The sequence below is a fragment of the Papaver somniferum genome, chromosome 10 (assembly GCF_003573695.1).
Source record: "Papaver somniferum cultivar HN1 chromosome 10, ASM357369v1, whole genome shotgun sequence".
NCBI classification, from domain to species: Eukaryota; Viridiplantae; Streptophyta; class Magnoliopsida; order Ranunculales; family Papaveraceae; genus Papaver; species Papaver somniferum.
Window position 1 is genome coordinate 13,925,648 of NC_039367.1, and position 26,174 is coordinate 13,951,821.

The following is a 26,174-nucleotide window of genomic DNA, read 5'->3' on the forward strand; positions in this document are numbered from 1 at the left end:
AAGAAGAGAAAAAATCGTTCTCCAATTTTGTTATATCCAAATCCGTAGAATATTGCTTCTCTTTTTAATTTCATCATCACTACTCTTTTGCCAATGCAAATTCCATATTATTTCATTATCACTACTCTTCTTTGAATGCAAGATCCATCTTCAGAAATTTTATATGTATGTGTTGATATATTCCTGTTTAATTCTATTATTCTATTAATTTTGTTGTTGTTTGTGGGTGAAAACTGTTTCTGCCGGTTTTGATAAATTCCTGTATGTGGATGAGAAATGAGTCTAGACCCTAAACAATGTACTGCACAGGAGTACTTTTGATTCGAGAGATCCATCTGTACAAATCTGGCCTAAACCAAGAAATGGTCGTTCCAGACTTGCTTCGGTCACAAAGTGAAGGAGAAGGGTTGTTCTTAGGGAGGGAAGCGAAGAAAGTGTTGAGACCAGAATAGTTGATTCTGAAGGTGTGGTTGTTTATGACTTGTATCTGAAAGTAGAACTGGATAGCAGAATGGAAAGCTACCAGGTGATTTCTAGATATTGTGTTGTTGCCGTCCAAAACTTGTTATTTGGTGAAAATAGGTGAAGCCTATTTATACAAGTCATGTTGAAACGTACCCTGGTCTCGTAGGAAGTGGAAACGATTGAGTGGTGGAAGAAAAGAGTAACGTGTAACCGTCAGACGTTATGCTTCCATGATGAAGGAAGTGAATTCGTGTAACCGTCGAACATTATGCTTCCATGATGAAGGAAATAAATTTGTTTACATTGTTAATTTTCACCACCACTAATTGTCCCGCTTCATGACACTTTCTTGTAACGGGCGCATTGCACGCCGCATGCTATAAACCGCCAGACCAATACCCTGATGGGCATCCCCCAGTTTGTGACATGTTTGATGTCTCGAGTGTTTTCGTGGAAAACATGTAGCATTTCGCTACGTGTGGCAAGTCAAAGTTACCGCAGGAAAATAGCATGTAATGCTATTAGGCTCGTTTTGGCTAGTTGCCTAAAACTTGCCACAGGTTTGTCAGTTCGGTGGCGAACTTCGATGGCTGAGATCGCATCTCATGAAGGAGGGTAGCCGTTGATTATGGATACCTTGTGTTGGCGCATGATAATGGCGCGGTGGAATTTTGGTATACGCCAATGGCAATGTGGCATGGCTGGCATGGATCGTGCATGCTAGTGGAACGGTGGTGCAAGTGGCGCCTGGCGTAGCCATGGCCACTAGATTTAGGCAGTTGGTCGCCTGAAGCTTGCCACAAGTCTGTCAGTTTGGTGGCGAACTTGGATGGCTGAGATTGCATCTCATGAGGAAGGATGGCCATTGATCATGGCCGCATCTTGTTGTATAGCGAAGTGGCTCCATTGGCATAGTGGCGCCTGGTGGATCCATGGCATAGCGCCATGCCAATGGCGTAGCCGTGGCATAGCAGCATTCTAGTGGCGTTGTAGCATGGACAAAGCCAAATTTAGGGCTTGGCGCACGGCCAAAGTCAGGGCTTGGCGGCACGGCCAAGGCTAGGGTTTGGCGCCGTGGTGTTGGACCCCCATGTGGCGTTGCAACATTGACCTTGTTTCCACATCAATCTCGACGCTCTGGGAAACGTTATTTGGCGTTTGTTGGCATAGCAACTTTGCCTAAATTAAGGTTTGGCATGTCGAAACCCTAATTAGTGTGTGTGGCATGCGGTCGCGGCATGGAAATACTTTTTTGCAAATGGCTCCATAGCTATGCCAAAGGAGTTATGGCAAGGCCATAGTATGAAAACGGCCACATGAGTAGGGATTGTCGTGGGTGGCTATGATATGGCGCCAACCCTAGGGCTTCCTGGGTCCCACACGGCTCTTGGCATGTTCTGGGGTCGAAGTGGCATATTTGTGCCACGACTGGAAATTAGGGCTTTGGTTAATGCATAGGCGTGCTTTTGACCAGAAAACCCTAATTTTGAGATTTTCATGGCGTTGGTCACGAACAGGAGGTAAGTTAGCACATAGGGCTCTATTTATGGCATGTTGCCACGAAGTGGCATGTTTGGCATGTTACTGCGGCAGAGTGGCATGTTGGCATGCCGATCAATATGTTTTTGTGGCAGGGCGCGTTTGGCTTGCCAGTTAGTATGGTAGCGGGGTAGGGTGCGTTTGGACTTTAACGTATGGTGGCAAGTTTAGAGCGACTTGATTGGCCAAGAAAAGGGGTCGTCCAAACATAAGGCGTGGCCACACTTCTAGTGCTTGTGGTGCAATTAAAGTGACCCGATTGGTCAGTAAGAAGTAGAGGGGCAGGCCAAGCATGGGCGTGGCTACATTTCTGGTGTGACTGTGGCGGCTTTAGAGCAACCTGATTGGTCGATGGGAGATGGGGCCGACAAGTATGGGCCCAGCCACAACTTATGTGCGTGTGGCGAGTTTAAAGCGACCTGATTGATCGAGGGAAATAGGGTCGGTTTTAGGATGGGGTGTGGCCAATGGAAAGTGGCACCAAGGCATGGCCACGCCTTCCTTTGCTACTGCAGCTTCCTGTTTTCTGACTCTGGGCAAGGTTTTGCACCTACTAATCCATGGCGGATTAATTACCTAGTTTGCCTAGGCTTACTCTCGACAAGCAAGGTCTGGTATACTGCGTAAGGTGCAAAAGTAATTGATTGAATTCTATGTGTTGACACAGAGTTCTTTAAGTTCATAGCCAGAGAGCAGCATGCTTTCTGATTGAATATCTTATGCAAAGACCTTATCCTTGATATTTGGAAATTTGTGCTACTCTGCTGCGAGTGAACACAAATTGTCATGCCATATCAACATTAAGGGTTCAGCCTGGGAACATAGCATAGAAAGCATTAAAAGGAACTTATATTCATTGAATATAGGCAAGGTGACGAAATTTACAGGACGTCTGGGATGGTTGCTATATGCGCCAGTCTGGATAAATTTATTGAATGGCTCAATAAATATGCCAGTGGATAGGTTAACACTTATGTCTCCGTTTCCTTACAGAGTGGCGTCACATCAGATGCAAGGTTTTACGATTCTAACCCTAAGGTAAAAACCATCATCAACATTAAGTCCCCTGCTAGCACGTAACAGTGGCATTGTTGTGGGGTAAGAATGAGATGGTGACAGACAAGACTAAAATCGAACGAGCAAGGCGTGAAGAGATTACCAGGGAAATTCGACTAACCTTTGGAGGAAGGCATGATGAATCCATGATCCTTGTATTGGTGGCTCTGCGTAATTCCGGTTTGGCCATAAGGTGCTGGTGTTGGCACTGGAATTCTGGATACTGATCGGCAGAGATGGTACTGCAACTTGGTCCACGGAAAGGGTGTTGGCTGGCTACAGAAAGGTGGATGGCGTTGCTTCGGCTGACTAGGTCAATGGCGCTGCTGGCTATGAAAAGGTGAATGGCGCTGGCTATGGAGCGGAGAAGATGGCGCTGCTTTGAACGGTTAAGATGAGTGTTGAGGTGGTGGAGCCGTCAGTACTATAATTTATTGAGGCAGTATGCCTGACAACAGAGTAGTGAGTGTTGAGGATTTTAAACGTCTCAACACTAAGAGGATGGATGTGTTAAGGCAGTATGCCTTGCAACACAATAGTGAGCGTTGAGGAATTTACACGTCTCAACACTAAGAGAAAGGATGTGTTGAAACAGCATGCCTGACAACACAATAGTGGTGTTGAGGAATTTGCACGTCTCAACACCAAGAGGAAGTATGTGTTGAGGAAGCATGCCTAGCAACACAGTAGTGGTGTTGAGGAATTTGCACGTCTCAACACCAAGAGGAAAATGTGTATAGGAAGCGTTCCTAGCAACACAGTAGTGGTGTTGAGGAATTTGCACGTCTCAACACCAAGAGGAAGAATTTGTTGAGGAAGCATGCCTAGCAACACAGTAGTGGTGTTGAGGAATTTGGACGTCTCAACACCAAGAGGAAGAATGTGTTGAGGAAGCATGCCTAGCAACACAGTAGTGGTGTTGAGGAATTTGCACGTCTCAACACCAAGAGGAAGAATGTGTTAAGGAAACGTGCCTAGCAACACAACAGTGGTGTTGAGGAATTTGCACGTCTCAACACCAAGAGGAAGAATGTGTTGAGGAAGCATGCCTAGCAACAGAGTAGTGGTGTTGAGGAATTTTCACGTCTCAACACCAAGAGGAAAATGTGTTGAGGAAGCATGCCTAGCAACACAGTAGTGGTGTTGAGGAATTTGCATGTCTCAACACCAAGAGGAAAATGTGTTGAAGAAGCATGCCTAGCAACACAGTAGTGAGTTTTGGGTAATTTACACGTCTCAACACCAAGAGGAAGAATGTGTTGGGGAAGCATGCCTAGCAACACAATAGTGGTGTTGAGGAATTTGCACGTCTCAACACCAAGAGGAAGAATGTGTTGAGGAAGCATGTCTAGCAACACAGTAGTCGTGTTTAGGAATTCACACGTCTCAACATCAAGAGGAAGAATGTGTTGAGGAAGCATGCCTAGCAACACAGTAGTGAGTGTTGAGGAATTTACACATCTCAACACTAAGAGGAAAAGATATGTCGAGGCAGCATGCCTGGAAACACAATAGTGGTGTTGGGGAATTTGCACGTCTCGACATAAAGATATTTTAAAGTTTATTGAATATGCCTAATAGATATAAAACATTTAGTTTAAGGATAGTTACTTAGCTCTGTCTCCGCTAGGCATGTCGTTCGTGCATGATTGGGGTTTGGGTATTTTAGGCTCCCCCATGAGTAAGCAGCATCAGGTGCTAGTTATGACATCAGGACGATGACGGGTTGATAGACGGACAAAAGTCCTCAGGTGTTTGATGGGATGAAAAGGGTCGCCACAACTATGAACCTTAGCTGGATGTGATCACGATCCTTGACAGAGACGAGCGTGGTGGATACGGGCACGAACCTTGGAAGGAAGGAGGCGTTGAAGCGGCTTCGGCTCTTGGAGAGGACGTAGAATCTTATGGAGTAAAACGCTCAAGCTTCGGCTTCGGATCCTGAAGAAGCTTATGGAGAGAACGTTGAAGCGGAGCGGCTGCTGGAACGAACGTTGAATCGGAGCCGCTGTTTGGAGAACGTTGAAGCGGAGCGACTTCTGGAGAGAACGTCGAAGCGGCTCCTGGAGAAAACTCCAATGAGGGCGCTTATTAACCCTTGACTTCGAAAAACGACTTGATATGATATGGCATATGGGAAGACAGCACAAATAGTACTGGTCGGCAAGTCGTGTCTTTTTCTCTCATGGGAAAGAATACGCTTCTTATGTTTGATTTTCCCTTGCAACTCTCAGAGCCTTGATGGTTACAATGTTGAAATCGGAGGCCGCGTCAATCAGCGTGCTGTCAAACTCGGCATCCTTCAAGTGAACAGTGGTTAGGAGTCCCCAGTTCCATCTATCAATCGTGCTTTCCAGGAGAGGTTGGGGTTTGAGAACGGCTTCCCGGCTGGAAACAACTGCTTTCCTGATGCAGTGCGGTTGAGGGCTACAAATATGTATTGACGCTGCGCCTTGGAGAAATATAAAATCTCACATAAATGTTTCATCATAGACTGCACGATTTTGTGGGCGAAGTCCCCAGAAATCATGCAGCTCCTGACGGGAAGAGGGTCTCTGTGAACTCAGGAGGGTTGCTGATTTTCTTTGCCTCGATTTAGGAGAAGTCGTTCCTGATCTTCAAGTGTGATGAAATTGGATTGTTGATTTCCTTCTATTGGGCGTTCAAGAGCAACGTGAGCCTCTTCATCTATAAAAGCGCGTCCTGCTGAAATGCATGTGCCATATGTTTAAAAGTATTCCTTATCAGCTCCATCTGGGGTTGACGTGACTTTTGTGGTGGCCACTCTGTTAGTGTCTTGAGGAAAATAGGTATCTCTTTATGAGTTGTATCCATGTATGTCTGATCCTTACGAGAACCTTTTGTCTTTCCGTCAAATCAACAGTGGTAAGAGGAGGTCGGCTTCTTCTGGCTCCTCCAGTCCCTTGTCCTGATGATGGAGTAGCAGCGGCTCTGGTGACGGTTGGAGCTATCACACTTGAAGAAACATTGGGAGTGGCGGCAACGGATCTGGCTCTGGTGATCGGCGGCGTAACACCTGAAGGAACATTTTCCACGCCGTTGGTGTTGGCAGGTGGGGTATTAATGCCACTGGAAGGAGCGGTAGTACCGGGGATGATTTCAGCGCTAGTGTTCCCAGGGTTTGTTGCTGATCCGGACCTGAGTTCTACCATCTTGAGATCGGGGATGAAAAATGAAATTGGGAATTGGAAATTAATATTGTAACCGAGATATTAATCTCCCACTATAGTCGCCAATTGTTTGTGGGCGAAAACTGTTTCTGCCGGTTTTGATAAATTCGTGTGTGTGGATGAGAAACGAGTCTAGACCCTAAACAATGTACTGCACGGGAGTAATTTTGATTCAAGATATCAATCTGTACAAATCTGGCCTAAACCAAGAAATGGTAATTCCATACTTGCTTCGATCACAAAGTGGAGGAGAAGGGTTGGTCTTAGGGAGGGAAGCGAAGAAAGTGTTGAGACCATAATAGTTGATTCTGAAGGTGTTATTGTTTATGACTTGTATCTGAAAGTAGAACTGGCTAGAAGAATGGAAAGCTACCAGGTGATTTCTAGATACTTTGTTGTTGCCGACGAAAATTTGTTGTTTGGTGGGTGAAGCCTATTTATACAAGTAATATTGAAACGTACCCTGGTCTCGTAGGAAGTGGAAACGATTGAGTGGTGGAATAAAAGAGCAACGTGTAACCGTCAGACGTTATGCTTCCATAATGAAGGAAGTGAATTCGTGTAACCGTCAGACATTATGCTTCCATGATGAAGGAAATAAATTTGTTTACACCATTACTTTTCACCACCACTAATTGTCCCGCTTCATGACACTTTCTTGTAACGGCTGCATTGCACGCCGCACGCTGTAAACCGCCAGACCAATACCCTGATGAGCATCCCCCAGTTTGTGACATGTTTGATGTCTCGAGTGTTTTCGTGGAAAACATGTAGCACTTCGCTACGTGAGGCAAGTCAAAGTCAAGGGACTTACCGCAGGAAAATAGCATGTAATGTTATTAGGCTCGTTTTGGCTGGTCGCCTAAAACTTGCCACAGGGTTGTCAGTTCGGTGTTGAACTTCCATGGCTGAGATCGTATCTCATGAAGGAGGGTAGCCGTTGATTATGGCTATCTTGTGTTGGTGCCTGATAATGGTGCGGTGGCGTTTTGGTATACGCCAGTGGCAATGTGGCATGGCTCGTGCATGCCAGTGGCACGGTGGTGCAAGTGGCGCCTGGCGTAGCCATGGCCACTAAATTTAGGCAGCTGGTCGCCTGAAGCTTGCCACAAGTCTGTCAGTTCGGTGGCAAACTTGGATGGCTGAGGTTGCATCTCATGAGGAAGGATGGACATTGAATATGGCCGCTTCTTGTTGTATAGCGAAGTGGCCCCGTTGGAATAGTTGCGCCTGGTGGAGCCATGGCATAGCGGCATGCTAGTGGCATGCCAGTGGTGTAGTCGTGGCATAGCGGTATGCCAATGGTGTAGCCGTAGCATAGCGGCATGCTAGGAGCCGTGGCATAGCGGCATGCCAGTGGCGTTGTAGCATGGCCAAAGCCAAGATTTGGCTCCGTGGCCAAAGTTAGGTCTTGGAGGCATGGCCAAGTCTAGGGTTTGGCGCCGTGGTGTTGGACCCCCATGTGGTCCCAACGCTCTGGGAAACGCTATTTGGCTTTGGTTGGCGTAGAAACTTTGCCCAAATTAAGGTTTGGCATGTCGAAATCCTAATTAGTGCGTGTGTCATGCGGCAGCGGCATGGAGATACTTTTTTGCAAATGGCGCCATAGCTATGCCACAAGAGTACGGATTGCCTTGGGTGGCTATAATATGGCGCCAACCCTAGGGCTTCCTGGATCCCACACGACTCGTGGCATGTTGTGGGGTCGAAGTGGCATATTTGTGCCACGACTGGAAATTAGGGCTTTGGTTAATGCATAGGCGTGCTTTTGACCAGAAAACCCTAGTCTTGAGCTTTTCATGGCGTTGTCCACGAACAGGAGGTAGGTTAGCACATAGGGCGTTAATTATCGCATGTTGCCACGAAGTGGCATGTTTGGCATGTTACTGCGGCAGAGTGGCATGTTGGCATGCCGATCAATATGTTGTTGTGGCAGGGAGCGTTTAGCTTGCCAGTTAGTATGGTGGCGCGGCAGGGTGCGTTTGGCCTTTAACGTATGGTGGCAAGTTTAGAGCGACTTGATTGGCCAAGAAAATGGGTCGGCCAAACATAAGGCGCGGCCACGCCTCCAGTGCTTGTGGCGTATTTAAAGTGACCCGATTAGACGGTAGGAAGGAGAGGGTCCGTCCAAGCATGGGCGTGGCTACACTTCTGGTGTGAGTGTGGCGGCTTTAGAGCAACCTTATTGGTCGATGGGAGATGGAGCCGGAAAGTATGGTCTCAGCCACAACTTATGTGCGTGTGGCGAGTTTAAAGCGACCTGATTGGTCGAGGGAAATAGGGTCGGCTTTTGGATGGGGCGTGGCAAACGGCAAGTGGCGCCAAGGCATGGCCACGCCTTCCTTTGCTGCTGCGGCTCCCTATTTTCTTAATCTGGGCAAGGTTTTGCACCTACTAATCCATGGCGGATTAATTACCTAGTTTGCCTAGGCTTACTCTCGACAAGCAAGGTATGGTATACTGCGCAAGGCGCAAAAGTAATTGATTGAATTTTGTGTGTTGACGCAGAGTTCTTTAAGTTCATAGCCAAAGAGCAGCATGCTTTCTGATTGAATACCTTATGCAAAGACCTTTGTTATTTGGAAATTTGTGCTACTCTGCTGCGAGTGAACACAAATTTTCATGCCATTTCAACATTAAGGGTTCAGCCGGGGAACATAGCATAGAAAGCATTCAAAGGAACTTATATTCAGTGAATATAGGCAAGGTGCCGAATTTTACAGGACGTATGGGATGGTTGCAATATGCGCCAGTATGGATAAATTTATTAAATGGCTCAATAAATATGTCAGTGGAGAGGTTAACACTCATGGCTCCGTTTCCTTACAGAGTGATGTCACATCAGATGTAAGGTTTTACGATTTTAACCCTAAATTAAAAACCACCATCAACAGTTGTATATGAAAATTTTAATTTAGATTATGTGGATTCAGATATATTTGAATATCTTTATACTTTAAGAATTTGGGAAATTTGATCATTTTGATTGAATCACCTGATATTGATGGGTTGTGAATTTTAGGGCTGTTGTTTTTCCCTCAAACCAGCTTTACGGTGTAGGCCTCCATTAATGGAACATAACGGGTGAGTTTTGAAAAAAACATCAAGGTCGTTGAATTCTCTGTTTCCAGGCATCAGATGTATTTTAGTGGATTTTGGTTACATATGCGACTCACATGCTTAACGGCTACTGACGGTGTTAAGTAAACCTAACTGTCAAGACGGTCAACAAGAAAGAACCAAACACAACTCTTATCACAAAGTTGGGACCCAAACTCCAATTTACAACTTTTTAGGATCCAAACACAACTCTGATTATAAAATTGGGATCCAAATTCAAAATATCCCTATACAAAACCCTGCAACGTTTACCTGATTTTATGATATTCATTCCATAAAAATTGGGTCCTTCATTTTTCACGCAAAAATATAAAAGTGAAAGAGCCATTTTATTTTTCTTGGCATTCGACTTTTTTTTTACGGAAAATGGGTCATTTGTCCAAATATTTTTAAAACATGGTTCAAATGGACGAGTAAAAATTAGTATGGGTTAAATGGACACAAAAAAAAATAGTAAGGATGAAACTGGATTCATCCTGACTTTAACTTAAAAAATAGCAAGGATGAAACTGGATGCATCCTGATGTAAATTAAAAATAAGAAAAAGTATTTGAAAATGGGTAGGATGAAATTGTTTACATCCTGGCTATTTTTTCATTTTTGTCCATTTTAAACAGTATCAAAATCTACGTGTCATTTTCACCCTAGAAATTGTTGATTTTGGTCTTTTTAATCAATTTTGTGCCTTTTTTACTGTACCTCATTTTATAGATGGAAATTAAGGTTTCTACGACAATAAGTTGAAGGCATATCCATTTAGATTGGATAAATAATCCAAGAAATGTTTGCAATGTCCATTGAATTTGTAAGTTTAAACCAGGCTCTGCTATCAATTACATGTCTCATCACACAAGAGTTACTGTCAATGAGAATGTAGATATGAACTTATTTTGGTGTGGTTAAATTTTCGCGGATGTACGGAAACTTTTGAAGGCTAGTCGAAAATCCTCAAAGTGCTGAATAATGCACAAATGTCAAATATAAATAGAGCAAAATAAGTTAAAATTTATTATGCCTAAATATATAGTGCACATTGATATCCTCGTTGAGCCAAGATACGTACCAGTTTGTGGGCAATTGGTAGGAAATCACCTTGCATTATATATAATGAATTTCAAAGAGCTCGATACTCCCCGGAAATAAGAAAAAAGTTTAAAGTTTGAACTTTGGATGTAAATGTCTCAAACTCGGATTTTTTCTTTGCATAATGCCTACTTCAGACTCAGTCAGGATTTTGTATTAAGTTTGAGCCCACTAATGGTGAAAACAGGAAACTCGGATTTTTCTTTGCATATTGCCTACTTCAAACTCGGTCAGGATTTTTCTTCGCCGGGATAAATCTTTCTACACGTCTCTTTTCTCATCTGAAAAATACGAAACTAAAAATTCTTACCATTTCAGAGACTTATTAGTGAAGAAGAAACATGATGGCAGGTTCTAATGCAGATCGAGGTATTCATATGCTGTTTAAGATGCATGTCATGAAATGAAATCATTGATTCTCTAAATGAGGTTAGATGAAGATATAGATAATAAACGATCTAAATGAATAGATACAAATTAAGCTAAAGATGAAATAATTACGAATCTGTGTTGATTTCAAGTAAGATTAATATGCAGAAAAGAGAATCAACACAAATTGACTTAGATTATCTCTAAGATGAATGATGTGAGAGAAAGATTATTATTTATGTATGTAATTTCATAGAAAATTTTAATTTTCTCCTAGAGAAAGGATAATTTTGCATCAAAATTATGATTTAGAACGAGATTATGGGGAGATTGAAATTATGATGCAGCCTTGGTCGGTGCCAATAAAGATGTGTGTTTCCACTTCTATGAATGTTAACTAATTATGTACCTACACAAGATGTCGATCTAATTACTAATTAACCTCTATCTCCTAACTTGATTTCATTACTGATCTTGTATGTTGATTACTTAGCTCGTTTCTCAATTAGGGTTTACCTTGTGATCCTTAGGTCCGTTTCACAGTTAAGTCCTAATGGAAAGTAAAGAACGTAGAAAAGTTAATATTCTTATTGATCAAGTTATATCAAATAATACGTCTTAGTTAACAAAGTAAACCCTTGTGGGATTATATATAGTTAGTTTAGCGTGTGAACTACGCTAAACACAGTTCTAAGGCTAAGTCCTATGGACTAGATTGGCCAAAAAGTGTTGCAAATCAAAAAATAAGCGTGGGAAAAAAGTTAACACCTTTACCTGCTACTTCTCTCTCCTAACATTTGCTCGCAGTTCAACTAGCAGCTAGTTTCAAAAGCTAAACCGTTCAACGCTCAAAAAGTAACCAAAACGCTGAACCATTTAGCGCTGAGAGAAAATTTTCTGATCTAACGGCTGAGATTTAAAGCGTTGAACCAAACAGCGCTCAGCGCTGAACGGTGGTCCCGCTGACGTGGTCTTCTAATCTAGCTGTTAGATATTTAGCCCATAGGACTTATGAAGCTGCCCTAGCTGACATGGATGGCCAATCTAACATCTAGATATCTAGCCCATAGGACTTAGCCTAATGAGGGACCACTGTTGTCTAGCTGGAGGTGATGTTATGATCTACTCAAACTTTACTTCGTTAGTAAGTTAGTATCTCGACATGCGATCTTCAATATACTCGATCTCCAGGTCTTGACCATGATAGCCTCAATCTTGTCTTCGTTTATTGCTCCAGAATTCATGTCTTCCATGTGTTGATATTAATTGTCTCGTCGCACTCTATGTTAAATTATTATCTTCAGTTTGTGCTCGAGCTTAGAACTTATTAACTGATCTCGGCGTGAGATATTTCTTGGCTCCGAGCAAAAGGACCTTACAACCGTCAGTCGGTTGGTAGATGTTATATTTTGTCATCTATATATACTCCAAAAGCAGTTTGTATTCTTCTGGTCATTTATTGCAGCAACAGATAGAAAGTTGTAAGGAACGCTACAAGAGTCGTTCATTGTATCACTAATTCAGATAAGCTACAATCAACAATCAAATTAAGCATCACCTGATTCGTATAATAAAATAAAACTAATAAGAGCTGTTTTACGACAGAAACTTACGATGAAATACTCGCAATAAAATTCATAGCCAGCAGCAATGCCTTCGCAATTGCAATCACAAGATCTTTTTACCAAACTCAAGGCATTTGAATAGCCTCTTCGAACCATATGCGACCTACTTGCATCCAGTCATCTCGGTTTTGACACATCAACACACTCCAGACCGCCACCTCGAACAAGTTCTGAAGCAATCGGCCTGAAGAGAGTTACTTATACCATCCCGATAAAAATTTGTAACACATCTACTCCAGAGGCACGCTTCAACCAATCTAGAGACGACCAAAAGGAGCAAAGAGTATTATGACAACAACTACAAATGAAACATATAGATCGAGAGGCACAGAAAGATCAAGACTAAAGATAATAAAATTAAACACACTTATCCCTAAGGCATGTTACCCACAACCCAGATCAATCCCAAATTCGGACAACTCATATCCCAACTTGAAATCCAAGTTGTTGTAACTCGAATTTTAACTTGGGACCAGTCTAGAAGATTCACAGAGCAACGGTAAGCGAAGACCCGAGACAGAAGCACCTACACGAGCATCAACAACAGTACATAACCAATACTAAGAGCTTTTCCAATGGCCATTTTGTGTGTTTCCTATGTGGCAACATAAACCAGACATCCTCCTTTCAAATTTTTATCAAAATTAGGGAGAATAAAAAATCCATCTCTAACAATATTGTATTTGAACTCCTCTTTTGATTAGTATAAATTTTATTTTCCATAACTTAAGATTTTTGTATATTTGATTAGAATTAAATATGGTTATTTATTTATTTTTGAAGTCAATTTAATTAAGTAAAAGTTGACTAGGATGTCAATCCAAAATCACATCATCTATACATTAATTGATTAAAGAAGTTAGGGTTGGAGAAAAAAAAATTTGAGAAAATAGATGTGTATCATATTTGGACTTGGACATTTATCCTCACACATATTCCATTAGAGGACCTCTAAGAGGAATTTCTTAAGGATTGTTGTTCGAACAAACCTTAAGAAAAGGGACAAAAATGTATTACCAAGATATGTCAATGACATGTGGGGAAATATCGAGGGTGAAGTAACTTAGCCAGACAACAATCGCCTAGAAAATATCCTACCTTTTACTAGCTCTTATCTTGAACTAGGCAGCCATAATGGCACAATTGTAACTTGATGTACATCACTTTTCCTATAAAAGAAGAGAAAGTGTGATATATTTGGAAGGATCCTCCCTTTTCTTTTCCATAACCTCAGAGCTCACCAATAATTTGAGCCTCCGTCATGGAGTTTGTACGCAAAATCATTACTCATAGTGAAACCTTACACCCGTGGATTTATATCTTATTAACGATCGAACCATGCAAAATATTTGTGTTCATGTTTACTATTATGCTCTTTATTTCTCATTTAAGGTTGTTAGATCTTCATTTTTGAGTGTTGGATCTTTTTGGTATAGTAGTTAAATTTTAACAACTATACTTTCAATGGCTAATACTAATACTTATACTGCTGAAACCTCCTCTAATGGAGAATTCGATGGTGTCGAAGATTTTGTTTTGGTTTCTAAATAATAATAACAGAGAAAGTATCATAATTGAATCGTAGGAAAATGATAATACTTCGCGAGAACGATTCAATCAGATCAATGATTTAGTGCAGGAGGGTAATAAAGCTTCACATGATAATCGTCATAAACATGCTCGTGCCAGAAGCATAGTGTATCTAGGCGACCGCCTAAGGCCCCCAGATGACTGGGGCCCTTGATCATGTAACTTGTCTTTATACTAATTATTGCACTCTATATTTCATGATTCTCATCACCGAATCAATTTTTTAGCAGTTTTGACACAATACATTTTATAAATAAAATATTCATTCTCCTGTAAAATTGACTTGTCAAATTAAAAAATTCAAAGCTTACACGATAATATATATAATATAATATTGACAAATATGCACATAACATGATGTGAGTTATATAATATATTATGTGATATATGTGATTAACATATGTAACAATATAAAGTTTTTCTTGTTGTTAGATACTAGCATCAAATAATATCTATTAGAACAAGTTGGCGTATTTGTTATCAAATTTGAAATACTAACTTCTATAAAAGGAAAATTCCTTACAAAAACTAATTAAACATTACTTTACTTAGTTGTTTTTATTTGCATAATCTAATAATTTTATCTATGTTTTCTATGCAATAATAGAAGAATATATTTATAAATCCCCCATTTTTGGTGTTTTTCCTAAAGCCCCTTAAATTTTGGTACGGCTTTGTATAGGCTCATACAACAACTTTAAGCAAACTGTGCAATCCAAATGGTCATAAGTTCCGGTTTCCCATGTTTTATCCTCTTCGTTTAACCGCCCTAAATCGCCTCCAAGTTACAGAGGGATACCTGAAGGTAATTGTTACACAATGCAAAAAATCACCATAAAGTTCAAATAACTAACTGAGCATACATTGATTCAAATGATATATCCACACCAAGTAATAGGAAAAACAGAGTGAGAAAAAAAAAAGAAATATCAAGATTTACCTGAGAGTATCAATTTGAAGCGCACAGAGCCGAATTTCATGTGCATCTTCATATGTTCTAGCTATAATTTAATAGTAAAAGTCAGTATTATATAAAGTAAGATCATGTTCATCTTTAAGAAAGTACCAGTCATCTGGGGACCTAGGCGGTCGCCTAGGTACTGGTGGCTCTCTAAAAGAGTCACAGAAATGATACCTGCAAGTGCACAAGGTCTGTTGTAGTGAGTGTGCAAGGCAGGGTCGAACCACAGAGACTTGGGTGTGAATTGAAGTAATGAAGCAAGTGGCAGTTAACAAGAAAAATCAGTGGCAGTGAACAATAAACAGTGAAACAAAGACAAACAAACCAAGGCTGTGAGCCAAGGGCAGTGACAGAACTGAAAAACAGTAGCATGTAAAGCAAGTAAACAGGAACATGGTAGGGCTTTTGAATCCACATCTTGATCCTAAACTAAGGCAGATCCTAATCAAATCATGTTCTTGTTTCATCTCAGGGAAGATTATGGATGATTTAACTAATCTTACTAACTTACCCCTAGCATCAACTGTCTACTCACAGTACAGCTGATCACAGGCTTGTTTGCTCAACCAGTTATCTAGCAATCCGCATTAGTGGAAGGTTAATCCCCTAAGTTCTCTAGTTCACCCCTAGCATTGAGTGTCTTCTTACAGCACACTCAATCACAGGTGCATTTGATCACTAAGTTTACTAACTTCCCTACTTAAATTAAGCACAGTCCTTCAAATGGACTGAATCCTTAGCTACTCTCACTCTTACACCCCTAGAATCAGCTGTCTTCTTACAGCACAGCTGATCACAGGTGCATTCACTCAACTAGCCAATTATCAATCCTACTTAGTTTCAGCACTACAAGAACAGTGACATGAACAAGGACTATCCTATCTTACAATTCAAGAGTATCATCTAACCCCTAGCAAATGGAGTTAGAACATAATGAAATTAAATGACAATGGAATTGAAATTGTTTAAAACATTGAACTAAACTTGAACTGAAATTAAATTCTAAAATGAACTGAAATTTACAAAACAATTTAAACTAAGAACTAACCCTTGAGGCACTGGCTATTCCAGTCCTCTTGGGTGAAGCACTGGCTAGCCCAGGCATGCCCATTACAACATCCCAAAGCATCTATTTATACTCAATTACACTTTACAAGCAAAACCCCCAAAACAGTAAATTAGGGTTTCTGAAAATTGAAATTCAGTTTACCTAATCTTTGATAATGGCTTCTGTACGTCGACCCAGTCTTCTTCTGACTCTCCTGATGCTACCCATGCCTCCAATTTGTGTTATTTCTCAATCTAATTTACCAAACTCACACGCCTAGGGTTTCTGAGAAGAGTCGAGTGAATTAGGTGAATTAGGTCTCTGAAATTAGAAGGGAATAGGTGATGGATGATGGGGTGATGGGGTTGTTGGTGATTTGAGAGCTCGGTGGTGGTTGTGGTTGTGGCAGAGAGTTGGTGATGGCAGAGTTTTCTCTGCAGACGGAGAGGGAGAAGATGGAGTCGATAGAATTGGAGAAGGGTGCGTTTGTTTTGCGGGTATAGGTGTTAGGTGTTGTAGTGTTGAGCGGTTGTAGCAAATTCGATGTCCAGCGAAGATGATACGTTGGATGATCACATCTGGATTGAATCGAACGGCTAAGATGGAACAGGCTTGCAGGGACCGTTGGATGCGTGATACAACAATTCTGACGGCTTAGATTGGAGTTAGGTACTATGATGTTTGACAGGAGCTTCAATATTTGATGCTCGGTGATGAGGCAACCGTTGGATGATGTGATGGATCCAACCTGACGGCTCTCATGGAAATGGGTATGGATATTGGAAATGGATTTGGGTAAGGGTTTTGGGCCTTGGGTATTCCAAGCCCATATCTTCTTTAAGGACAATTCTTCCTCTTCAAGCCCACTTCTAGTTGATCCGGCTCTTGCAAACATCATTCTTCGCTGCCTTTCTGCGGGAGTCTTTGCCGTTTCTTTGCTCTTTTCGCTCCGTGAGTTAACCAGGCTTTATTTAGTACCTAAAAATGCAAAATTAATTAATAAAAATATTTATTCTTGAAAACAATGAAAATACAGAATATGGGATAAAATGTATAATTAATGCACAAAAGATGAGTGAAATGCCAAGAAAAATATATAGAAATATGCACTTTTTAGCACTCATAAAATACCCCCAAACCTGAATTTTACTTGTCCTCAAGTAAAACAAAACTAAGGAAATCCTACCTATACCACTGTCGCTGGTCTCTCGAATGCATTTAGCGTATGCACTAAGCCTTTTAAACCACTAAGTGTCCCTAGTGGACGAGTGAAGTCTCGTGAAGGTTTGCTTAGAACGTACCTACAAAGTTCTAGGACAAAATATAAGCTCAGATTCCATCAAATGTGGCATGTGCAAGTCAGTTTAAGCTCACAGCAAAATGGAGATGTCAATCTAGCTATCTAAGGCACAATCCTAGCACTGATAACAAATAAAGACATGTGATAAGAGTGTAAAGTGTATCTACACATGTGTAAAGAAAGATTGGATGTTATGACTACTAATCACCAAGAGATAGTTTCTCAGGCTAAGAACCAAGGTCAAAATCTAGCTAGCTGTCCGGACTTTATGAGAATTGTGAATGAGTTGGAGGTATTTCACAATTACTCGCGTTGTACATCAATGGCATACACCCTCCTTGTTTATTACAATGAAACAACAAAATGACTCTTTACATGACTCTTATTTACATTGACTACTCTCTTTTATTTTTGGAACAAGAGAGGATGGAATTGATAAATACTTGATTTTTTTTTTTTTGATATTTTTTTTTTTTGATATTTTTCTGAATATAAACTTTTTATTTTATTTTATTTTTATTTTTTTTATGAATGGAATACAACATGGTAACTCTTTTGATACATAGAGAGAAAGGAATAAAAATTACATGACACTTAGCAAGAGGTAGCCCTTTTTGATGCACCCAGTTAAATTCGATGGTTCTCTTTCTTAATGTAACCTCCACCTTCTATCCCAACCAACCAAAGAACAAGCTAGTCAAGTTTCGTTCAGTATTCTAAAGTGATTGGCAACTAAAACTTCCGATAGAACACCTCAAGGATGAGGCTATACATGTATTGGTAGATCGTGCGCGTGCAAGTTTCTTATCACTATGTGAATTGTGCTAGAATCAGGGGTGCCTAAATATCTAGACTAAGAATCCTAATAAAAATACATATTTGCACAAGAGTCAACATTTCAAGGTAAATGAGCTCAATTTTTATGTTTTTTTTAATTTTTTAATTTTTTTTTTTTTTTAAATTTAAATTTTTTCAAAAAGAAGGAGTTCTTGTTTTTAATTATGGCATATTATCATGGTATCTACTCTATACCCCCAAACCTAAACTAAACATTGTCCTCAATGTTTCAAAAGATGTAAAGAATTATAATACAACATATGAATAGGATTATGCTGAGTAGAGAAAAAGGAAAGAGAATACCCGATTTCGTCGAAAGCAATATTAGAACTCCGTTATTCAAGACAAGAATCCAACATATGTCGACTAAGAGTCACGTTGGATTAGCACAATATATACAAAAGAAACAAAAGATTTAACTAAGAAATTATCTCCTGGATTATGTACAAGAAAATTCTACCATACATTTGGTTTTGTGGGAAACATTTGGTTTTACGGGAAATATTTGGTTTGTAGGGGTTTGAAAAACTTTTGGTTTTAATTGGGAAAAAGAGAAAGAAAGGTTTGGTTTTTAAATGGGTTATGTGGTGAAGCCCACTTAATTTGGTTTTTAAACTTTGAAGACAAAGACCAGGATTTGGTTTAAATGGGTGAGGCAAATGGATGTTTTTGAATCAAAAAGAGCCCAAAGTACGAAGCCCACAATTCAGTGAACTAGGCCCAGTTGGGTTTTCAGTTTGTTGAGGCCCATAGTTCAGTTAAATACTAGGCCCGGATTTTGGTTTTCAAAGTTACAATTACAAACCCACAGACAGTTTAAACAAGCTCACGGAAAGTTCAAATAATCCCACAAACAAGGTTCAGGAGCCCAGTTGGGTATTTAACTGTTGGACTCTCAGAATTTCAAAGTACGAGGCCCACTTGGGCTTGAAATTTATTTTCAAAATTTTGGGTTGGGTTCAAGCCCACAGTTCAGTAACAAGCCCAGATTCAGTTTGAGTTGGGTTTAGGGCTAACAGAATAGCCAAAGGATTAGGCCCACTTGGGATTTGAAAACGTTTTCTGTTTTTGGGTCAAGCCCACAGTGTAAATGTTTAGTTTTCAAATGGATGGTAAGCCCACAGTCCCAGAAATTTAGTTGGGCTTTGGCTAGCTACTAACTAAAATATGAGGCCCAACTGGGCTTTCAAAAGTTCAGTTTTCTTTAATTAAAACAACAGTCCCAAATCAATCTAAAACCACAAGCCCACAAGAAATTAAACAAACAAGCCCACAAGAAATTAATTACAAACCCAACAGAAAATATAAGCCCAAATGTTGGGTTTAATATTACAAGCCCACAAAAAAATGGAAGCCCACAGTTTGGGTTCTCTTAATGGGTTTAGGCTTACTTGCTTAAGCACATCCCAGCTGTTCAGTTTGGTTGCAAAAGCCCAGTTGGGCTTTGGATCATCCTAAGCTTTGGCTTCAACACTCAAGGCCCAGTTGGGCTTGGTTCAATTTCCTCTCCTTCTGCAGCTTCAGTAGCAGCAGGAGCACCAGTTCAGGTTCAAAATGGTGAAGCCCAAATATGACAAAGCAAGCAAGGGCTTTGCAACAGCAGGTAGCAGCTTCACCAGCAATCAAGGCTCAGCAGCTTCACCAGTTCAGGGCTTTGCACTAGCAGCAGGGGCTTTAAGGCAGCACCAGGGGCAGATTCAGCTAGCTAGCAAGCAAGGGCTAGCCAGCAGCTACAATTCAGTGCAAGATCCTGGTTCAAAGCAACAATTGCACAGCAGCACCAAGCGCAGCAGAGCAGCAGGGACTCATCAGCAGCAGCAGTACAGTTCAACAACAGCAACAGGCAGCAACAGGGGTAGTTCAGCAGAAACAGGCTGCAACAGCAGCCACAGCAGCAGTCTTGGCCTGGCACAAGCAGGAGCACCACAGCAGCACAACCACAGCAGCTCAGCAGAGGCAGTGAACAGGGAAGAAAGCAAAGAATGCAGGATGATGCAAGAAATGAAAAAATGCTTAAACTAAGATGCTTATGATTACACTAATATGCAGATGCAGATGCTCTAAGTTACAGTTAGACTAAGTTACAGCTAAAGATACAAAATTACAGCTACACTAAAACAGCAACATTAAAGCTATACTAAGTTACACTACAGGTGAAAACAGAAAGGCAAGAGCAATTTTTTTTTTCTTTCAACTACACAGCACCAGTCCCCGGCAGCGGCGCCAAAAACTTGGTGGCTCTCTAAAAGAGTCACAGAAATGATACCTGCAAGTGCACAGGGTCTGTTGTAGTGAGTGTGCAAGGCAGGGTCGAACCACAGAGACTTGGGTGTGAATTGAAGTAATGAAGCAAGTGACAGTTAACAAGAAAAATCAGTGGCAGTGAACAATAAACAGTGAAACAAAGACAAACAAACCAAGGCTGTGAGCCAAGGGCAGTGACAGAACTGAAAAACAGTAGCATGTAAAGCAAGTAAACAGGAACATGGTAGGGCTTTTGAATCCACATCTTGATCCTAAACTAAGGCAGATCCTAATCAAATCATGTTCTTGTTTCATCTCAGGGAAGATTATGGATGATTTAACTAATCTTACTAACTTACCCCTAGCATCAACTGTCTTCTCACAGTACAGCTGATCACAGGCTTGTTTGCTCAACCAGTTATCTAGCAATCCGCATTAGTGGAAGGTTAATCCCCTAAGTTCTCTAGTTCGCCCTAGCATTGAGTGTCTTCTTACAGCACACTCAATCACAGGTGCATTTGATCACTAAGTTTACTAACTTCCCTACTTCAATTAAGCACAGTCCTTCAAATGGACTGAATCCTTAGCTACTCTCACTCTTACACCCCTAGAATCAGCTGTCTTCTTACAGCACAGCTGATCACAGGTGCATTCACTCAACTAGCCAATTATCAATCCTACTTAGTTTCAGCACTACAAGAACAGTGACATGAACAAGGACTATCCTAGCTTACAATTCAAGAGTATCATCTAACCCCTAGCAAATGGAGTTAGAACATAATGAAATTAAATGACAATGGAATTGAAATTGTTTAAAACATTGAACTAAACTTGAACTGAAATTAAATTCTAAAATGAACTGAAATTTACAAAACAATTTAAACTAAGAACTAACCTTGAGGCACTGGTTATTCCAGTCCTCTTGGGTGAAGCACTGGCTAGCCCAGCCATGCCCATTACAACATCCCAAAGCATCTATTTATACTCAATTACACTTTACAAGGAAAACCCCCAAAACAGTAAATTAGGGTTTCTGAAAATTGAAATTCAGTTTACCTAATCTTTGATAATGGCTTCTGTACGTCGACCCATTCTTCTTCTGACTCTCCTGATGCTACCCATGCCTCCAATTTGTGTTATTTCTCAATCTAATTTACCAAACTCACACGCCTAGGGTTTCTGAGAAGAGGCGAGTGAATTAGGTGAATTATGTCTCTGAAATTAGAAGGGAATAGGTTATGGATGATGGGGTGATGGGGTTGTTGGTGATTTGAGAGCTCGGTGGTAGTTGTGGTGGTGGCAGAGAGTTGGTGATGGCAGAGTTTTCTCTGCAGACGGTGAGGGAGAAGATGGAATCGATAGAATTGGAGAAGGGTGCGTTTGTTTTGCGGGTATAGGTGTTAGGTGTTGTAGTGTTGAGCGGTTGTAGAAAATTCGATGTCCAGCGAAGATGATACGTTGGGTGATCACATCTGGATAGAATCGAACGGCTAAGATGGAACAGGCTTGCAGCGACCGTTGGATGCGTGATACAACAATTCTGACGGCTTAGATTAGAGTTAGGTACTATGATGTTTGACAGGAGCTTCAATATTTGATGCTCGGTGATGAGGCGACCGTTGGATGATGTGATGGATCCAATCTGACGGCTCTCATGGAAATGGGTATGGATATTGGAAATGGATTTAGGTAAGGGTTTTGGGCCTTGGGTATGCCAAGCCCATATCTTCTTTAAGGACAATTCTTCCTCTTCAAGCCCACTTCTAGTTGATCCGGCTCTTGCAAACATCATTCTTCGCTGCCTTTCTGCGGGAGTCTTTGCCGTTTCTTTGCTCTTTTCGCTCCGTGAGTTAACCAGGCTTTATTTAGTACCTAAAAATGCAAAATTAATGAATAAAAATATTTATTCTTGAAAACAATGAAAATACAAAATATGGGATAAAATGTATAATTAATGCACAAAAGATGAGTGAAATGCCAAAAAAAATATATAGAAATATACAATTTTTAGTACTCATCAGGTACCTTATGCTTCTGGCACGGCCATGAGCCTACAACTGCTCCTTGTGGGCGTTCTTTTTGTCGCAGTTGTCTACTTCAGTCTATGGACCATGGTCGGTGTTACTCAATATTTGTGATTCTAAAAATTGTTATTGTGCTCTTTCTTACTCTTTCTTTATATAAGTATTGTGGTTTATAGGTAACAAATGTCCTACCTGCCGGAAAGTACTTTCCACTAGTCCTAGTGCATGTTCGATCAAGTGAAACTTCATCCTTCTTGTCTTTTTTTTTTTAAATTTCGAATGTATGTAATAATTAATATTTAAAACAATATCATACCAACCAAAATAGTTTACCTTTTTCCTTTTTTTGGTTTTATCAGTGTGACACTCGCTAATATAGAAGCTCTTCCCATCTTAATATGCAGATAGAAAATCAGAAAGCGAGACTTTATCAAATATGGGCATTCATCGGGTACCTTTTTTTGTCCTGGACGTAGTCTTTCCATGCCAGAAGTTATCACTAACTATATTCGAAGCCCGGTATAGACTCATGGTGGGTGCACAATTGTTATTTTTCTGTCTTTATTTTTATTTATGATTTTTCTGCGTCAAATTGTTTAAGAAGACATAAATTTCATGTGACAATCACTAGTCCAAAAAGGGATATAAATAGTGAATGAAGTTTGTTATAAAACATGTCACATTTTTCATTTTTTATTTGAATTGTTATTTATTTAGTATAACTCTTTATAAATGACAAATAGAAAACATTATTAAGTATGATGAATAAAGTTTGTGGCTTAAAGTCACGTACATAATTCTTTTTTGAGATTTATCTGTTTATGTTTGGAAAACTTAAATAAGATGACATTTTAATTCCATCGATGGTCTGACGTGGATTAGTTAAACTCCAATAATGTTGCTTATCTTAATAAAACTTCCCCTTATTACTACATATAGAAAAATTAATAAAATTTGGCGAGTCGATCCTAGCCCGGCTTGTTTTCGGTTTGGTACATATATGATAACCCTAACCCGACACGTATAGTCAACAAGACGAGTCGGGCGTGTTTAAACAAATCGGGTTAGGGTCAACCCTTTGGTCGGGTTACATATTGACAACTCTAATTAGAAAAAATCGGCTTTTACCAAATCTGAAATACTAGCTTCTATAAAAACAAAATTTTTTAAAAGAAACAAATTGATGCAAGAAACACTACTTTTACGTAGTTGTTATTATTTGCATAATCTAATATATTTTACTCATGTTAATGATTCTTATGCAAAAATAGAAGAATATATTTTTAAATCCCCCATTTTTTGTGTTTTGCCTAGATCCCCTTAAAATTTGGTACGGCTCTGAGCAAAAACCCAACAACTATGAAACGCGATTTTTACTGTGCGTATAGCTTTGTCAAAATCACCAGGACTAATAGTTGTAATTTTTGTATAGATCTACTAAAACATATGGCTTTACTGGGTGTATTGTCTAAGATGGTAAACTTCAAATCTATAAAAAGAGATAAGTAAATACTATGGGGGAGAACATATCACCATAGTATTGTTTTAAAGTTTTGATACAATGGATTTTGAAGTAGGTAAATATACTATGCACTGGTATAACAACCATTGAGTAGATTTATTCCATCGTACATGAAATGATTTTGCTCGGTTCGCGATCTATTTGAGTTTAGTTCGCGATCTAATTGAGTTTGAATATTTCCTATACATTTTGTTTTCAAGTACACATTTTAGGAAGATCACAAAATTTAAAAAAAAAGCTCCAAAGTTAAGAAACGATTTTTTAATTCACAAACTGCTTTGAAAGTTCACGAACTGATTTGCATTTGTGACAAATTAAGCTTGTCGGTTCTTGAACTGCTTAACCGTGATTTTCTGGCAAACAAATTGCTGCACTCTGGTTGCATATATCTTCTTTCTGATTCCAAACAAACTTCTCATATGCATTCATGCATAAACAATTTACAGAAGTTTAGTTTGCTTGATTACAAAGCAATTCGTAAACATGGAAACTAGTTCACAAGCCTGCTTTATTTAGCATTATTTATCAATATAAATAGAGGAGTCCATGCACACTAGAATCTCAATCCTGGCATTCTAGTGTCCTAGTTGCAGCTAGATTCGTCCTCTAGAAACCTATGTTTCCTTTGGTGAAACTGTATAAGGTTACGACTTTTGAAAGACTTCACTATGGGATTCATAAAAACTAGTCAGACTATCTCTTACCTGATAGTTCTTGTTATCTAGATCTTTTCCTTATTGATCTTCTAAGTTCTTGAAACTTTAGATCAGGAATTTGATATATATCACAAAGAACTCTTCGCCTTAGATTTTGTGATTCCACAAGATAGATATCTAAATCACTTCTGGTTTGATTTGTTTTGATTGTTCTTATGAGGTAGAATGTGTTAGATCAATACTCGGTTGAATCAAAACTATATCTTGATTTCTAGTATACTAAAGTCAAATCTCGGACTAGGATTAGAAGTGTGTAGTTGAGTATCATACATCACTGAATAACCCTCAAATATTGAAGATCAAACGAAGACAGTGTCTCATAAATTCCTTAAGAATTTTTATAAAGATATCTATAGATTTATTCTAGTTGTTCTTGTTGTAGAATAATTAGGTTTCTCTTCCTTCTTTGAAGAGTACAATAAAACCTAATCCACAAGTTTGTTTTGATATTACTTTTAACTTCTAATTATTCAAAACAAACATAAGATTTCTAAAACCTTGGTTCACACCTAAAAGTTAAATCAAAATCGGTATTTTGTGGATTCAAAACCCAAAAAGTCTTCACTGCGGCTGAAGCAACTCTTAGGCTGTCAAGGATGTCAGCTAAAGGAATCAACTTCTTAGAGCCTTGCGAGGTTCAAGGGACATAACGAGCTTGGTTGTAACTTAGTCTCTTGGAGGGTTTGATTCTGAAAATGCGGGGGTACCAAAATACACCACCAAATTTTTCTTAGGCAACCTGTATGGACTAAACTCAAATACAATTCCGAGAGTTACAACTTAATGATTCTCAATCATGATTTATATGAAGAGTTTATATCTCTTACTCTCACAATCAATATGTATTCAGATACAAGTCTGTGAACCTGATTATACCATGAAAGTTCTTGGACGATTCCAAAGATCAATATCCATGATTAATCAAGTCGTATCCAATAATTACGATGGACGTATCTACTTTGATTGATTTACGTACCACCTGTGATATTTCTGTTAGAGCATTGCTCGGTCTAACTCGCATGCGTTGCTATCTCAAGCATGTTTGTCAATGTTAGTGATCAAAACTATAAGTCTTGATTTCTAGTCTATTATAGCTAAGTCTCGGACTAGGATAGAAAGTGTAGTTGAGCTCAAGTACTTCATGGAGATTCATCATACAAGAAGAATAACTACTCAAGAAACCGGTGGAACTTCTCGACAAAAAGGTATGTGAAGACTTGAACTTATCTGTCACTCAAAAGTCTATCTACTCTATCTCCTACTATTTGAGACAAGAAGTCATATGCTATATATATAGACTGGATTATATACATTTGGTATTTCGATCCGAGTATACTTCGCCTATCTGTATCTCGAAATATGTGTTGGTAAGCGTTTCGCTTCGATCAAGTTTATCTTTACCTAGTGACGAAAGTTATGTTTCAATCACTTTCAAAATTGCTTTGACGAGAAATGGTTTGTGAATAACAACTATATAACGTCCT